Genomic DNA, 10,081 nt, shown 5'->3' on the forward strand with positions numbered 1-10,081 from the left:
GGTATTTATCACACTTAGAAATAGACACAATGTATTAGTTTCTGAGCAGAGAATATTTCTGCACAGCCTCTGGGTAATTAGTTAAGGAGTATTACCATGGCAACTGGGAAATATGATCTCCATGAGGAACCTCAGGAATTGCTAGACAACCAAGGGCATCTTCCAAGACAACAATGGTCACCTATCCTCTTCACTCAAATCATATAAATTAAATTTTTAAAACAGTCCAATTTTTAATTGTAGGCATATGTTCACCAAAAATCAATAGAAGGTACAGAGATGTCCTACATGCACCTACACAATAATTACACTTGGCCAATATCCTTCACGAGAGTGCTGTATTCCTTAGGACTGATGATCCATTACTATTGAAACCCAAGTTTTGTGGTTTACATAATGAAGTAAATAGTTCCTGTATATCTTATAAGGTTACACATCGGTCTGCAAAACTCCTTTTTTTTTCAGATAAAGTAACACTGTTTCTAGGTGTGATTGAATTGTAGGGAAGCTTGTCAATCAACTGCAGATGTCAAGAAAAGGTAGCCACAAAGTTGGGAGCAGCACAGAGGTGTGAATTTTACTGTTCTTATATTCAAATTGTTTTGAAAGCTACGTATTTTAAGCTACCGCACAAATTTATGAAATAAGTGATACATTAGTACAGACAACACACACAGCATGTAGTAAATCCTTGAAAAGTGGAATGGTGAAGGGAAAAGTAACCATAGGCTAGCATTTTATTTACATAGTAAAGATACATATTAGGAGTTCAACAACTGTAGGTCCCTCCCACCCCGTCTGTTTTAGGGGATGTGACATGTGTATTTTACAGCCAATAATTGTAGCAGTTGTTTTTCTTGTTATTATGACAAAATACTAGGAATGAAGCAAATGAGGGATTATTTCATATTAGAGTTTGAGGAGAAACTACATACAATGGCAGAAGAGGATACTGAGGGGACTGACTGGTCCCATTGCAGCAGTCAGGAAGATGATCAGACACACATTAGTGCTTACTATCTCCTCTCTAATCAGTCTGATACTCCAGTTCCAGAGATGCTCCCATTCCTATTGGCAGTGGATCCTCTGGAAACACCACCACTTGTCTCCTCTGGGAATCTAAGTGCAGTCTAGTTAAGAAGCACGATTAAGTGTCATAGTACAATCTGAACAAACATTACACTAAACCAAACCTTAATGAGCAGAAGAGAACCTTTCAGAGTCCCATCCAATTCAATAGAAAACCCGGCTGTTTTTCAGATAGAAAGTATTTGAGGCAAATGTCTCATATACACGACATGCTTAAAGGGCTGACAGCTCTCCTGCACACAATATACGCCTAGTGGTGTTCAGTAAATAAGAATGACATTGAAGAGAGCATCTATGCTTAGAAATAATGAGAACATAGTAGAAAGTAATTTGATATTTATGTGGGTAATTATGGTAGTTTCAAGATTACACAAATCAGATCAGCTTGAGTTACTCATACATAATATGAATAAGTATATATATATATCTTAAATGCTTAGGATTTATTTTAAAAACACACATGCAAACCATTTAGAGATATAAACTGTAAAAAGAAAACAATAACAAAAACATTTATACCATACTACTCAGATACTAAGAAAGAGGATATCCTGAGTTTTGTAGGCAAGTAAATGGAACTAGAAAATATTATCCTGAGTGAGCTAACTCAGATCCAAAAGGACATGCATAGTATGTTCTCACTAAAAAGTGGATATTAGCTCAAAAATGTACAGAATACCCAGGATAAAGTCCATACAAATCAAAAAGGTAAGTAAGCTGAAGGGCCTTAATTCCACTTGGGAGAGAAAAGAAAGCAATCACAGGAGGGGGAAGGAGGGAGGGAGAGTCTTGGGTTGGAAAGAGGACAGGGAGAAGAGGGGAACATGATCAGGTATTAGGTGGCAGAAAAGACCTGAAGCCCTGAAGGCCAGCACTAAGAATGGAAACAGGCGACCTCAGGAGGTAGGGGGTGGGGGTGGGATCCTCCAGAATGTACCAGAGACCTGTGAGGTGAGAGACTCTCAGTACTCAAAGGGAGGGACCTTAGATGAAATGCCTTACAGTAGGGAAAGGGAAAGTGTAGAGCCAACTTCAGCAAAAAGATAGGGCATCAAGTGAGTGATGGAGTTGCCACTGCCTCACTGTCAAAAAATCTGGCCCATAATTGTTCTTGTCTGAAAGAACTGCAGGGAAAAAAATGGAGAAGATCCTGAAGGAAAGGAAGTCCAATGACAGGCCCAGGGTCAGAATGAGTTCAGGAGAAGCCCCAAGTCTTGACATTACTACTGAGGCTGTGGAGTGCTTGCAAAAAGGATCTATCATGACTGGCCTCCAAAGACCCAACAAGCAGCTGAAAGAGTTCGATGCAGATACACCTAACTAATTAATGGACAGAAGCTGCTGACCGCAGTGGTTGAATTAGGGAAAAGCTGGAAGAAGTTGAGGAGGAGGGTAACCCTGTAGGTGGACCAGTAGTGTCAATTAACCTGGATCCCTGAGATCTCTCAGATACTGCACCACAGACCAGGCAGCATACACCAGTTGATATGAGAGGCTCCTAAAAATACACAGCAGAGGACTGCAGGGTCTGGGTTCAGTCAGAGAGGATACACTTAACCCTCAAGAGACTGGAGTCCCTAGGGAATAGAGAGGTCAAGTGGGGTTGGGGATGTGTGGGATGGGGTCATCCTCTTGGAGATTGGGTAGTGTTAGAGGGAGGAGGTATGGGATATGGAACAGTCAGAAGGTGGACTGGGAGGGGGATAAAATTGGGAGTATAAATAAAAGTTAAATAAATTTTTTTTATTAACTTGAGTATTTCTTATATACATTTCGAGTGTTATTCCCTTTCCCGGTTTCCGGGCAAACATCCCCCTCCCCCCTCCCCTTCCTTATGGGTGTTCCCCTCCCAAACCTCCCCTCATTGCCGCCCCCCCACAGTCTAGTTCACTGGGGGTTCAGTCTTAGCAGGACCCAGGGCTTCCCCTTCCACTGGTGCTCTTACTAGGATATTCATTGCTACCTATGGGGTCAGAGTCCAGGGTCAGTCCATGTATAGTCTTAAGGTAGAGGCTTAGTCCCTGGAAGCTCTGGTTGCTTGGCATTGTTGTACATATGGGGTCTCGAGCCCCTTCAAGCTCTTCCAGTTCTTTCTCTGATTCCTTCAACGGGGGTCCTATTCTCAGTTCAGTGGTTTGCTGCTGGCATTCGCCTCTGTATTTGCTGTATTCTGGCTGTGTCTCTCAGGAGCGATCTACATCCGGCTCCTGTCAGTCTGCACTTCTTTGCTTCATCCATCTTGTCTAATTGGGTGGCTGTATATGTATGGGCCACATGTGGGGCAGGCTCTGAATGGGTGTTCCTTCAGTCTCTGTTTTAATCTTTGCCTCTCCCTTCCCTGCCAAGGTTATTCTTTTTCCTCATTTAAAGAAGGAGTGAAGCATTCACATTTTGATCATCCGTCTTGAGATTCGTTTGTTCTAGGCATCTAGGGTAATTCAAGCATTTGGGCTAATAGCCACTTATCAATGAGTGCATACCATGTATGTCTTTCTGTGATTGGGTTAGCTCACTCAGGATTATATTTTCCAGTTCCAACCATTTGCCTACGAATTTCATAAACTCGTTGTTTTTGATAGCTGAGTAATATTCCATTGTGTAGATGTACCACATTTTCTGTATCCATTCCTCTGTTGAAGGGCATCAGGGTTCTTTCCAGCTTCTGGCTATTATAAATAAGGCTGCGATGAACATAGTGGAGCACGTGTCTCTTTTATATGTTGAGGAATCTTTGGGTATATGCCCAAGAGAGGTATAGCTGGATCCTCAGGCAGTTCAATGTCCACTTTTCTGAGGAACCTCCAGACTGAATTCCAGAATGGTTGTACCAGTCTGCAATCCCACCAACAATGGAGGAGTGTTCCTCTTTCTCCACATCCTCGCCAGCATCTGCTGTCACCTGAGTTTTTGATCTTAGCCATTCTCACTGGTGTGAGGTGAAATCTCAGGGTTGTTTTGATTTGCATTTCCCTTATGACTAAAGATGTTGAACCCTTCTTTAGGTGTTTCTCAGCCATTCGGCATTCCTCAGCTCTGAATTCTTTGTTTAGCTCTGAACCCCATTTTTAATAGGGTTATTTGTTTCCCTGCGGTCTAACTTCTTGAGTTCTTTGTATATTTTGGATATAAGGCCTCTATTTATTGTAGGATTGGTAAAGATCTTTTCCCAATCTGTTGGTTGCCGTTTTGTCCTAACCACAGTGTCCTTTGCCTTACAGAAGCTTTGCAGTTTTATGAGATCCCATTTGTTGATTCTTGATCTTAGAGCGTAAGCCATTGGTGTTTTGTTCAGGAAATTTTTTCCAGTGCCCATGTGTTCCAGATGCTTCCCTAGATTTTCTTCTATTAGTTTGAGTGTGTCTGGTTTGATGTGGAGGTCCTTCATCCACTTGGACTTAAGCTTTGTACAGGGTAATAAGCGTGGATCAATCTGCATTCTTCTACATGTTGACCTCCAGTTGAACCAGCACCATTTGCTGAAATTGTTATCTTTTTTCCATTGGATGGTTTTGGCTCCTTTGTCAAAAATCAAGTGACCATAGGTGTGTGGGTTCATTTCTGGGTCTTCAATTCTATTCCATTGGTCTATCTGTCTGTCTCTGTACCAATACCATGCAGTTTTTATCACTATTGCGCTGTAATACTGCTTGAGTTCAGGGATAGTGATTCCCCCAGAAGTCCTTTTATTGTTGAGGATAGCTTTAGCTATCCTGGGTTTTTTGTTATTCCAGATGAATTTGCAAATTGTTCTGTCTAACTCTTTGAAGAATTGGATTGGTATTTTGATGGGGATTGCATTGAATCTGTAGATTGCTTTTGGTAAAATGGCCATTTTTACTATATTAATCCTGCCAATCCATGAGCATGGGTGATCTTTCCATCTTCTGAGGTCTTCTTCAATTTCTTTCCTCAGTGTCTTGAAGTTCTTTTTTTTTTAACTCCTGTGAAACACAATTTTTTATTTTATATATTTATAAAGTAATATGACATCTTTTTTTATTAACTTGAGTATTTCTTATATACATTTCGAGTGTGAAGTTCTTATTGTACAGATCTTTTACTTGCTTGGTTAAAGTCACACCGAGGTACTTTATATTATTTGGGTCTATTATGAAGGGTGTCGTTTCCCTAATTTCTTTCTCGGCTTGTTTCTCTTTTGTGTAGAGGATGGCAACTGATTTATTTGAGTTAATTTTATACCCAGCCACTTTGCTGAAGTTGTTTATCAGCTTTAGTAGTTCTCTGGTGGAACTTTTGGGATCACTTAAATAAACTACCATATCATCTGCAAAAGGTGATATTTTGACCTCTTCTTTTCCGATCCGTATCCCCTTGATCTCCTTTTGTTGTCTGATTGCTCTGGCTAGAACTTCAAGAACTATATTGAATAAGTAGGGAGAGAGTAAGCAGCCTTGTCTTGTCCCTGATTTTAGTGGGATTGCTTCAAGTTTCTCTCCATTTAGTTTAATGTTAGCAACTGGTTTGCTGTCTATGGCTTTTACTATGTTTAGGTATGGGCCTTGAATTCCTATTCTTTCCAGGACTTTTATCATGAAGCGGTGTTGAATTTTGTCAAATGCTTTCTCAGCATCTAATGAAATGATCATGTGGTTTTGTTCTTTCAGTTTGTTTATATAATGGATCACGTTAATGGTTTTCCGTATATTAAACCATCCCTGCATGCCTGGGATGAAGCCTTCTTGATCATGGTGGATGATTGTTTTGATGTGCTCTTGGATTCGGTTTGCCAGAATTTTATTGAGTATTTTTGCGTTGATATTCATAAGGGAAATTGGTCTGAAGTTCTCTTTCTTTGTTGTGTCTTTGTGTGGTTCAGGTATAAGAGTAATTGTGGCTTCATAGAAGGTATTCAGTAGTGATCCATCTGTTTCAATTTTGTGGAATAATTTGGATAATATTGGTATGAGGTCTTCTATGAAGGTCTGATAGAATTCTGCACTGAACCCGTCTGGACTTGGGCTCTTTTTGGTTGGGAGAACTTTAATGACTGCTTCTATTTCCTTAGGAGTTGTGGGGTTGTTTAACTGGTTTATCTGTTCCTGATTTAACTTCGGTACCTGGTATCTGTCTAGGAAATTGTCCATTTCCTGCAGATTTTCAAGTTTTGTTGAATATAGGCTTTTATAGTAAGATCTGATGATTTTTTGAATTTCCTCTGAATCTGTAGTTATGTCTCCCTTTTCATTTCTGATTTTGTTAATTTGGACGCACTCTCTGTGTCCTCTCGTTAGTCTGGCTAAGGGTTTATCTATCTTGTTGATTTTCTCAAAGAACCAACTTTTGGTTCTGTTGATTCTTTCTATGGTCCTTTTTGTTTCTACTTGGTTGATTTCAGCTCTGAGTTTGACGATTTCCTGCCTTCTACCCCTCCTGGGTGTATTTGCTTCTTTTTGTTCTAGAGCTTTTAGGTGTGCTGTCAAGCTGCTGACATATGCTCTTTCCTGTTTCTTTCTGCAGGCACTCAGCGCTATGAGTTTTCCTCTTAGCACAGCTTTCATTGTGTCGCATAAGTTTGGGTATGTTGTACCTTCATTTTCATTAAATTTTAAAAAGTTTTTAATTTCTTTCTTATTTCTTCCTTGACCAGGTTATCATTGAGTAGAGCATTGTTCAATTTCCACATATATGTGGGCATTCTTCCCTCATTGTTATTGAAGACCAGTTTTAGGCCGTGGTGGTCTGATAGCACGGATGGGATTATTTCGATCTTTCTGTACCTGTTGAGGCCCGTTTTTTGACCAATTATATGGTCAATTTTGGAGAAAGTACCATGAGGAGCTGAGAAGAAGGTATATCCTTTTGCTTTAGGATAGAATGTTCTATAAATATCTGTTAAGTCCATTTGGCTCATGACTTCTCTTAGTCTGTCTACGTCTCTGTTTAATTTCTGTTTCCATGATCTGTCCATTGATGAGAGTGGGGTGTTGAAATCTCCCACTATTATTGTGTGAGGTACAATGTGTGTTTTGAGCTTTAGTAAGGTTTCTTTTAAGTATGTAGGTGCCCTTGTATTTGGGGCATAGATATTTAGGATTGAGAGTTCATCTTGGTGGATTTTTCCTTTGATGAATATGAAGTGACCTTCCTTATCTTTTTTGATGACTTTTAGTTGGAAATTGATTTTATTTGATATTAGAATGGCTACTCCAGCTTGCTTTTCTGACCATTTGCTTGGAAAGTTGTTTTCCAGCCTTTCAGTCTGAGGTAGTGTCTGTCTTTGTCTCTGAGGTGTGTTCCCTGTAGGCAGCAGAATGCAGGGTCCTCGTTGCGTATCCAGTTTGTTAATCTATGTCTTTTTATTGGGGAGTTGAGGCCATTGATGTTGAGAGATATTAAGGAATAGTGATTATTGCTTCTCATTGTATTCATATTTGGATGTGAGGTTATGTTTGTGTGCTTTCATTCTCTTTGTTTTGTTGCCAAGATGATTAGTTTCTTGCTTCTTCTAGGGTATAGCTTGCCTCCTTATGTTGGGCTTTACCATTTATTATCCTTTGTAGTGCTGGATTTGTAGAAAGATATTGTGTAAATTTGGATTTGTCATGGAATATCTTGGTTTCTCCATCAATGTTAATTGAAAGATTTGCTGGATAGAGTAACCTGGGCTGGCATTTGTGTTCTCTTAGGGTCTGTATGTCATCAGTCCAGGATCTTCTGGCCTTCATAGTTTCTGGCGAGAAGTCTGGTGTGATTCTGATAGGTCTGCCTTTATATGTTACTTGACCTTTTCCCCTTACTGCATTTAATATTCTTTCTTTATTTTGTGTGTTTGGTGTTTTGACAATTATGTGACGGGAGGTGTTTCTTTTCTTGTCCAATCTATTTGGAGTTCTGTAGGCTTCTTGTATGCCTATGGGTATCTCTTTTTTTAGGTTAGGGAAGTTTTCTTCTATGATTTTGTTGAAGATATTTACTGGTCCTTTGAGCTGGGAGTCTACACTCTCTTCTATACCTATTATCCTTAGGTTTGATCTTCTCATTGAGTCCTGGATTTCCTGTATGTTTTGGACCAGTAGCTTTTTCCGCTTTACATTATCTTTGACAGTTGAGTCAATGATTTCTATGGAATCTTCTGCTCCTGAGATTCTCTCTTCCATCTCTTGTATTCTGTTGGTGAAGCTTGTATCTACAGCTCCTTGTCTCTTCTTTTGGTTTTCTATATCCAGGGTTGTTTCCATGTGTTCTTTCTTGATTGCTTCTATTTCCATTTTTAATTCCTTCAACTGTTTGTGTTTTCCTGGAATTCTTTCAGGGATTTTTGTGACTCCTCTCTATGGGCTTCTACTTGTTTATTTATGATTTCCTGGAATTCTTTCAGGGATTTTTGCGATTCCTCTCTGTAGGCTTCTCCTTGTTCTCTAAGGGAGTTCTTCACGTCTTTCTTGAAGTCCTCTAGCATCATGATCAAATATGATTTTGAAACTCGATCTTGCTTTTCTGGTGTGTTTGGATATTCCATGTTCGTTTTGGTGGGAGAATTAGGCTCCGATGATGCCATGTAGTCTTGGTTACTGTTGCTTGGGTTCCTGCGCTTGCCTCTCGCCATCAGATTATCTCTAGTGTTACATTGTTCTGCTATTTCTGACAGTGGCTATACTGTCCTATAAGCCTGTGTGTCAGGAGTGCTGTAGACCTGTTTTCCTCTCTTTCAGTCAGTTATGGGGACAGAGTGTTCTGCTTTCGGGCGTGTAGTTTTTCCTCTCTACAGGTCTTCAGCTGTTCCTGTGGGCCTGTGTCTTGAGTTCACCAGGCAGGTCACTTGCAGCAGAAAAGTTGGTCTTACCTGTGGTTCTGAGGCTCAAGTTTGCTCGCGGGGTGCTGCCCTCGGGCTCTCTGTGGCGGCAGCAACCAGGAAGATCTGCGACACCCCTTCCAGGAGCTTCAGTGCATCAGGGTTCCAGATGGCCTTTGGTGTTTTCCTCTGGCGTCCGAGATGTGTGTGCAGAGAGCAGTTTCTTCTTGTTTCCCAGGCTTGTCTGCCTCTCTGAAGGTTTAGCTCTCTCTCCCACGGGATTTGGGTGCAGAGAACTGTTTATCTGGTCTGTTTCCTTCAGGTTCTGGAGGTGTCTCAGGCAGGGGTCCTGCCGCTCCTGGGCCCTCCCCCACGGGAGCCCAGAGGCCTTATACAGTTTCCTCTTGGGCCAGGGTTGTGGGCAGTGGTGGGCAGTGTTGGTGGTCTCTTCCGCTCTGCAGCCTCAGGAGTGCCCACCTGACCAGGCGGTTGGGTCTCTGTCTCACGGGGTCTGGGAGGAGAGAGCTGATGCAGGCCCGATCTGCGGGTGTGGGACTTCCGTTAAACACAGGACGTGCCCGGTCCTAGAGGAATTCTGCCTCCGTGTGTCCCGAGCTCACCAGGCAGCTTTCTTGCAGCAGAAAAGTTGGTCTTACCTGTGGTCCCGAGGCTCAAGTTCGCTCGCGGGGTGCTGCCCACGGGCTCTCTGCAGCGGCAGCAACCAGGAAGCTAAATAAAAATTTTTAAAAAGTATACCATTATACTATGTTAAAAAATTGGCTAAAGCTTATATAATACTTTATGAATGCAGTTAATTAAAATGAAAATAATCTAATGTGAAATTGTCTCATGTTACTAGCCATTAGTGAAATGTGAATTAACCATTCAGTGATGTGTTGTAATGGCTAAAATGATAAAACTAGCAAAACTATGAGTTGACAGATATGGAGAACAACGATCATCAATTATGTATAGGATGCTATAAAATGGTATGGCTAAAGAATACTCTTCACTTTCTTAAGAAACCAGACACTATATGATTAACACTTGTGCTTACAGATGATTAATACCAGATTAATTATGATATGTCTTCACAAAAGTATGAACTTGAATATCAATGCACACTTTGTTGGTGTTAATGGTTGGAAACAAACTTGCAACTGGAGAATGGATAAGCTAGAACATCTTGGCAGGTGATTTTGACTGCCACAAATATGTGTGAAAAACAACTTAATGGAG

Source organism: Rattus norvegicus, chromosome 2 (assembly GCF_021556685.1).
Source record: "Rattus norvegicus strain SHRSP/BbbUtx chromosome 2, alternate assembly SHRSP_T2T, whole genome shotgun sequence".
Classification (NCBI taxonomy): domain Eukaryota; kingdom Metazoa; phylum Chordata; class Mammalia; order Rodentia; family Muridae; genus Rattus; species Rattus norvegicus.